This window comes from Trachemys scripta, chromosome 16 (genome assembly GCF_013100865.1).
Source record: "Trachemys scripta elegans isolate TJP31775 chromosome 16, CAS_Tse_1.0, whole genome shotgun sequence".
NCBI classification, from domain to species: Eukaryota; Metazoa; Chordata; order Testudines; family Emydidae; genus Trachemys; species Trachemys scripta.
In genome coordinates, this window is record NC_048313.1 from 8,822,412 (window position 1) to 8,829,811 (window position 7,400).

General features: G+C 52.7%; 1 long non-coding RNA gene across 1 annotated transcript; it reads right to left on the minus strand.

Annotated features, from left to right (window-relative positions):
* Positions 1 to 443: 443 nt before the first annotated feature.
* LOC117889062 lies at positions 444 to 6,244 on the minus strand. The gene is made up of 3 exons (XR_004648403.1): positions 5,399 to 6,244; positions 4,231 to 4,377; positions 444 to 524 (listed from the first exon to the last, which is right to left on the minus strand). It is a non-coding gene; the product is annotated as an uncharacterized LOC117889062 (long non-coding RNA).
* Between the last annotated feature and the right edge of the window lie 1,156 nt (positions 6,245 to 7,400).

Genomic DNA, 7,400 nt, shown 5'->3' on the forward strand with positions numbered 1-7,400 from the left:
CCCTGCAGCCACTGAAATGTCATTTCCAGGCCGGTGTCTCGGCACCGGGGAGCCAGCACTTGTAACTTCAATCAAGAACCCATCACATTTCGCACCAGCCTCTCTCCCGCAAGAATCAAGCCAGCCCTGGGCCCATAACAAGACGAGTGGCTCCGTCAGCCGAGCCTGTTTCTCCACCTCCGGGGCTAAGTGCTTCCTACTGCCCGGGCTCAGCCTCAGAGAGCTGATAAATAACCACGGATGAGACAGGGTTTAAAAAACCAGGTGCTGCTGCCCAGACGCCTGGAGCAAAAGGGAAATCTTCATGCCCATGAGACTGGGGGGTGGGGAGAAAAGTGAAATGGAGGAGGCAGCTGGCTGGCTGCGATTCACTAGATATCATGTTTACTGCAGGTTGTCAGCAAGGCTCCAAGTGATGAAATGTGGATAATATTCCAATTTGGTGCCACTTACCCTCATGGTCCGTCTCTCCCCCCGGCCCTGGCTCGCTCTGTCTGAATCCGCCGCGGCTTCACAGGCTGCGTCTGAACATAATTATAGGCATTTTACTAGATTAAACGGGGTAATGTTCGCAAAGGGCTTTGAAGATGAAAACTTCTGCACAGGTGCTAATTGGGGGAAGAATTTATTAATTAGCACTTCTCACAGCATCTTTCCTACCAGATTCTCATCGCATGTTAACTAAGGCATCCTCAAGGATTTTCAGGACACCTAGGTTCTATTCCCAGCTCTGCACTGGCCTGCTGTGACCTTGGGCAAATCACTTCCCCACTATGTGCCTCAGTTTCCCCTCCCAGCCTGTGGCTGTTTGGCCTGTGACCTCTTTGGGGCAAGGAGTGTCTCTCGCTCTGTGTCTGCAGGACCCAGCACGACAGGCCCTGAGGTTTACCTATCCCCTTACATAGCATCTGTCTCTTATTACTCATTGGTTACAGTAACACCTAGGAGCCCTGGCAGACCCCATTGTGCCAGGCGCTGTACAGACACAGAACAAAAAGTTTATCTCTTGCCCCTATACAGCCATTGGTGACTTTCTCCGTATTTATTTCTTCGTCTCTCTCAGGCTCTTGTCTACCGCATTTGGCCAGTTCACATCATTTCCTGAACCTCACAATATTTTGTATACATGCAACATGATGGGGTCGAAACTAGCTGTGACCACTCAAGACAGAGCTCCGGCAGTCACTGTGGATAGTTCTCTGAAAACATCTGCTCAGCGTGCAGCTGCAGTCAAAAACGGGAACAGACTGTTAGGAACCATTGGGAAAGGGATATAAAAAGACAGAAAATATCATAATGCCATTGTATAAATCCATGGTACGCCCACACCTTGAATTCTGCCTGCAATTCTGGGTGCCCCATCTCAAAAAAGATACATTAAAATTGGAAAAGGTGCTGAGAAGGGCAGCAAAAATGATTAGGGAGGTGGAACAGCTTCCGTATGAGGAGAGATTAAAAAGACCAGGACTGATCATTTTAGTCATCTCTTTTCTAAGAGGGGAGAGGATGGAGGTCTATAAAACCAGGAATGGTGTGCAGAAAAAGTGTTATTTACCCCTTCCCATAACACAAGAACCAGAGATCACCCAATGAAATTAACCGGCAGCAGGTTTAAAATGAACATAAGGAAGTAATTCTTCACCCAATGCACAGACAACCTGTGGAACTCATTGCCAGGGGATGTTGTGAAGGTCAAAAGTATAACTGGATTTAAAAAAGCATTAGGTGAGATCATGGAGGATACATCCATCAATGGCTCTTAGTCAAGGTGGTCAGGGACACAGCCCCATACTCTGGGTGTCCTTAAATCTCTGGCTGACAGAAGCTGGGACTGGACAACAGGGGATGGATCACGATTCCCCGTAGCCCTCAGCCTTCTGCAGACATTCACAGCAGCACCACGTGGGCATGAAACGCAGCCATCAGCGCTGGTCAAAAAAAAGGAGGGGGTTAGACAAAAACAAAAGTTCTCGCTTCCTGACAATGGTTTTTTTGTGTGTTTTTTCATCAAAAAGTTAGAAAGGGAAAACTTTCGGGGAAAACTTTTACCAATACTTGGGGATTATTTGTAAACTGACAGCAGTTTTCGGAATCTGATCATTTTCTAGCTGTCAAGCCGGGGCTCTGTAGTGTTGCCCCCTTTGCACTGGGGCGAGCAGCTGCACAGGACGCTGCTAGAGCAACGTGTCCGTGATGCCTCAGGCAGAGACCAAACGCCGCTGGAAAGGAAAGTGGGGGTTTGTGGAACACCGGGAAGCTGAGACTTCTGCCCTCGCCAGCTCAAAAGATACGAGCGGCCGTAAAACTGCTCCAGAGTCTCATATGAGTCAACAAACCTTTGCCATGGAAAATCACCCATCAAGTGTGTTTACGTGTGAAACTTCAACAGAGGCGTGGCAGCTCCCCACACTCAGGGCAGCCGGGGGGTTATTTATTCCGGGCTGCCTGAAGGAGCAGAGGTAACTCCACTGGCATCAGTGAGGGGCCGGGGGGATCTGGTGAGGCAGGAAGTGACATCGATCTGTTCAACGCTCTCAGGGGCTAGAAGCAGCCAGGATGTTTGAATGCCTGGAGCTCTGGGCATGGGGCTGACCAGCCCATTTGGTGTCAAAGGTGACGGCCCTGGAATTAGCAACGCTGGAACTGTCTGTGAAATAGCAGCGCCAGGAGATGGGAAAGAATCATGGTCTAGCGGGTGCAGCAGAGGGTCAAAGAAACAGAATGCCTCTCCCAGCTGTGAGAGGGGTGTGGGGTCCAGTGGTTAGAGCAAAGTGGGGCTTGCAGCCAGGACTCCTGGGTTGTCTGCCAGCTCTGGGAGGGCCGTGGGGAAAATGGTACAAACGGCTCCCTGGTTAAAATGTCTGTGCTGCCTCTGCGAGCGACTCCTACCTTAAACCCAGGGAGTGCTGCGCTGGGGACTGCTTTGGGAGCTGAGACTGGCAGCAGAGCGAGACCGGGACCACATGTCTCTCCTTGCATCTAAATTAACAGCAAGGGGGTAATTTCTCCCCGTTTAATTAAGTGATTGCAGGCAGGAGCGGAGCGGAGATTCCCATGCTGGCTGCCCGTAATGTCAAATAAATTAATTGTTAAAATGAGCCTGGGAAATTTCAGGATTTACTTTCACAAGTGTCATAATCTAGAAGATTTAATTGCAAACTCAGCACGTCCTGTGCTCCGGAGCAGAACAGGGTTGGGAAAACTGTCTCTGCCGCTGATGGGAATAAAACCGCCTCTGCTGGGATCTGGGACCAGGAGAGCCGGTGAATGGTCAGAGAGGGCAGCAGCTGCTACCGAGAGGCCGTATGGGCTAGTGGGTAGGGCCCTGGATTTAGGAGTCAGGACACCTGGGTGCTAAACTCTGACATGCAACATTTAGCAAGTCACTGCCCCTCTCTCTGTGTCTAGTTCCCACTCCTCTTTTTACACTGTGAGCTCTTTGGGGAGGGGCTGTCTCTCACCATGTGTCCCGTGCAGCGTCCAGCATGATAGGGGGCCCCCGATCACAGTGGGGGCCTCCAGGTGCTATTATAATAGGAATAATAATAGTTATGTTCTGGGTCACCACTGAAGCATCCATGCTACCGCTGTTGTTAGTATTACCAATTGATTTCTTCATTTATTTCCCTCCTCAAAATTGTTTTGACCAAGCCACACAGGAAAACAGGAAAAAGAATTCACACTGAAACAATGCCAAGGGCCTTAAGCCAGCAGCCTCGGGCCCAGGAGAAAAACTGAGCAGCAAACGGTTCTCCAGTCCAGGGAACATTTTCAAGATACTGAATTTTTCCTGCCCCAAATTGAGACAAAAAGTCAAAATCTTAAATTTTCAAAAACCAAAAAAATCTGAAAAAAATGTCAGTTTGGGTCAATCAAAACATTTGGTTTTGTTTCAATTTAAAATGTTTTTAACGTTTCTTTGCTGGGATTAGTAGGAATTTCCAAGTGGAAGTCACGGAGAACCGGAACACAGAATTTGTCATTTAGAAAAGTTGCAATGTCGGGGGTGGGGAGGGTGAATCAAACATTTTCTGATTTTAAAAATTCTTTTTCTGCGGTTTCAGTTTCAACCAATTGGTGTTTTCTGACACACACACACACATGCCCCCGAAGATTCCTCTCCCCTGGAGCTGGGGCCTACGCTGGGCCTGTTTGCTGCCAATCCCGGGTTCTGTGCATGGCAACACCTTAGCGCTGCAGCCCACGCCCTGCTCCCAGTGCATCCCTTACCGGGCTGAGTCCCGGGCTGGAGTCGGGCGGATGGGGGCTCATTCTGTTCCCTGTATTCTTTGTGGAAAGCCATCGGCGCCTGATCTGTTGTGTAGCAGAGAAGACAGGGATGAGGGGTCGGGGGACGGGTTCCTTCCAGCGTGTGTTCTGCAAGGGCAGGGGATGAAAATCAGAACACACTCGCTAATATGCTCTGCCCAGCTCAGGAGCCACGGACAGGTAAATCGATCAATCCGCGTGTCCCTCTCTCCAGAGCGGAAAGTGCTGGGCACCCTAGAATGTTTGGCATCTGCCTATTTCCAGTTTGCCTGCCTCTGCTGGGAACTGAACCCAGAAGTCCTGACTCCCAGCCCCCACCACCGCCCCTGCTCTAGCCACTAGACCTCACTCCCCTCCCAGAGCTCGGGGGGATAGAACCCAGGAATCCTGACTCCCAGCATCCCCTCGCTTTAATCCATTAGGCCCCCTCCCTTCCCAGTGGGAGAGTTTAGCTGGATGCTCCGTTTCTGACTTGCTACTCAGCAGAGAGCCTGAAATAATGGCTCAGAGAGAAGTGAACTCCCCCCACATTCAGCCTATCGGGTGTTCACTCTGAAACATAACAATGACGGTTTAAAACTGCATTCCCAAACTTTTGCCTACCTCTCCGGAAAATGAAACCACTCATGTCTCCCGTCCTCCCCCCCCCGTGGGTTATTATAGGTGATAAATACATCTTCCACGCTCCCTCTTCCCCCACCAGCCAGCCCTACATGCCCTGCCCTGGGGAGCTCACCCCCAAGTTTGGGCTCCAACGCGGCTTTAAATGCTGGCCTTGGCTGTTTCATTCCTGACCCTCCTAGCGAATGGCATGGGAAAAGGGGAGCCTTTGGCAGTGCGGGACTGGAGATGCTACAAGGCAGGAAATACAGAGGAGGGAAAAACTGGGGAGACACAAAGGAGCAAAACAGAGATAGGAAGGTGGGAGACAGAAATGAAGGCCAGCGACGGGGGGCGGGGGGCTTAAGGGCAGCAGATTCCACAGACCCCCCACATGACCCACCTGCAGAAATAGGGCCCTAAACCAACAGCCGCTAGCTCCATATTCAGATACTCCCCTGTACTTCCGTCCAGGCCTCCCCACATCCGTTGGGCTCCGCTACAGCCAGAGGGGAGATCGGCATCCTACCTTCCTGCCCTGCTCCATGGCCTCCGACTATAACTGGAATTCAGCGCTCGGCCCCCGGCTCTGGTACACCACACGTCACGGCGAGAGTCATGGCGCGAGCCCCTCTGACTCGGGCAATGGCAGCAGCTCAGGCTAGATGGTCACGATGGACCCGTCGGGCCTTGAAAACCCCGAACGTGCCCCGCACAGAGTGCGTCCGCTGGACATGGCCGGAGCAGCTATTGGCTGAGGCAGCCCCTTAGTTTCCTCGTGCTGTGGCACAAAGCCAATACAAAGCGTTTCTGGAACGTGGGAACGATCGTCCCCCCGTTCAAAATCCAGCAACCTGCCCATGTGAGTCACCCAGAGCGTGACTGGGCTGCGGGGTGTCTCTGAGCGACAAGACAGGAACCTTTAGGGAGGGACTTCCCAACAGGCCAAGACCGGCCGCCACTCACATCAAAGGAGGGGAACTCCTAGCCCATTTGAGAATCTGGCCTTTAAAACCTGGACAATGTGGGAGAGAGATTTCCCATGGCTCAGAGCTCAGCAGTCCTGATGGCAGAGAGCCCATGCCCGTCCTTGCCTCATCCCGTGGGCTCCACAGAACAGGCACTTCTGGCCACGCACAGCCACAGACAGTGGCAGCAGGAAACGCCTCGCACTCCCAGGCAGGGCTGGTTGGAATATTTTTCATCTAAACTTTTTTATGAAAAGTTTGTGTTTTTTTTCTTGGTTGGTTTGACCAAAATGACCATTTTCATGAAAAATTTCTATATGGAGTGAAATTTTCCTTTTTCCCCCTCTTTGGATGAAAACACAGAACCTTTCCCGGTTTCGAGGTGTTTGAAAACAACAGTTTGAGGGGGACTCGGCTTCAATGAAAAAAAAAAAAAAAACTTTGAGAGGTGGAGGGAATTATCCACAAAGTCCAATGTCATTTTTCGTCCTCCACAGCTGTCCTGCATTAGCTTGAGAGCCCATCGGCTGAAGAACCCAGGCCGACCCTATGCGTGGCAGCGTTCTCAGACTGGTGTGGTGCCAGCAGCCGACTCTCTCTGCTGCTTCTTTCTATAAACTTGCTAAGGGGAAGTTTACTTGCTGCCCTGACTTATCATCCACAGACCGAGTTGAAAAATACCAGGCCCAACCCAGGCGTCCTTCTTCGGGTCTCTGATCGATTGATTTCTCTCTTGACATTTCAATGTTCTCTCACCAAGATTTATCCTGGCGCATATTTAAATCCATCAGCTACAATATATAAGGAGGTTGAGTTATGTCATTGCCCTTAATATCCGCTGCCATCCATTATCTTTTATAGCCCCCTCACATATTACTCAGGGCTGTCTCTATCCATTACCAGACCTAGGAGGGCTCCCACCCCTTGCCCTCATCCTAGACCAGTAGTTCCCAAACTTGTTCCGCCGCTTATGCAGGGAAAGCCCCTGGTGGGCCTACGCCCCACTCAGACCCCCCCACGCACCGGGCCTGGGCCCCGCTCTGACCCCACATGCACCGGGCCTAGGACCCGCTCAGACCCCCCCACGCACCATGCCTATGTCCCGCTCAGACCCTACATGCACCGGCCTAGGCCCCGCTCAGACCCCACACGCACCGGGCCTAGGCCCCGCTCCAACCCCCCCACGCACCGGGCCTAGGCCCCACTCAGACCCCACACGCACCAGGCCCGGGGGCCCTGCTCAGACCCCCCGCCACGCACTGGGCCTAGGCCCCGCTCCAACCCCCCACGCACACCGGGCCTAGGCCCCGCTCAGACCCCCTCATGCACCCCGCTCTGACCCCCACACACACACCGGGCTGGGGCCCCGCTCTAACCCCCACACACATACACAGGCCGGGGCCCCGCTCTGACCCCCACACACACACCGGGCTGGGGCCCCGCTCTGACCCCCACACATACACGGGCCGGGGGCCCCGCTCCGACCCCACGAACACCGGGCCAGGGTCCCGCTCAGACCCCCTCATGCACCCCGCTCTGACCCCCACACACACACACCGGGCT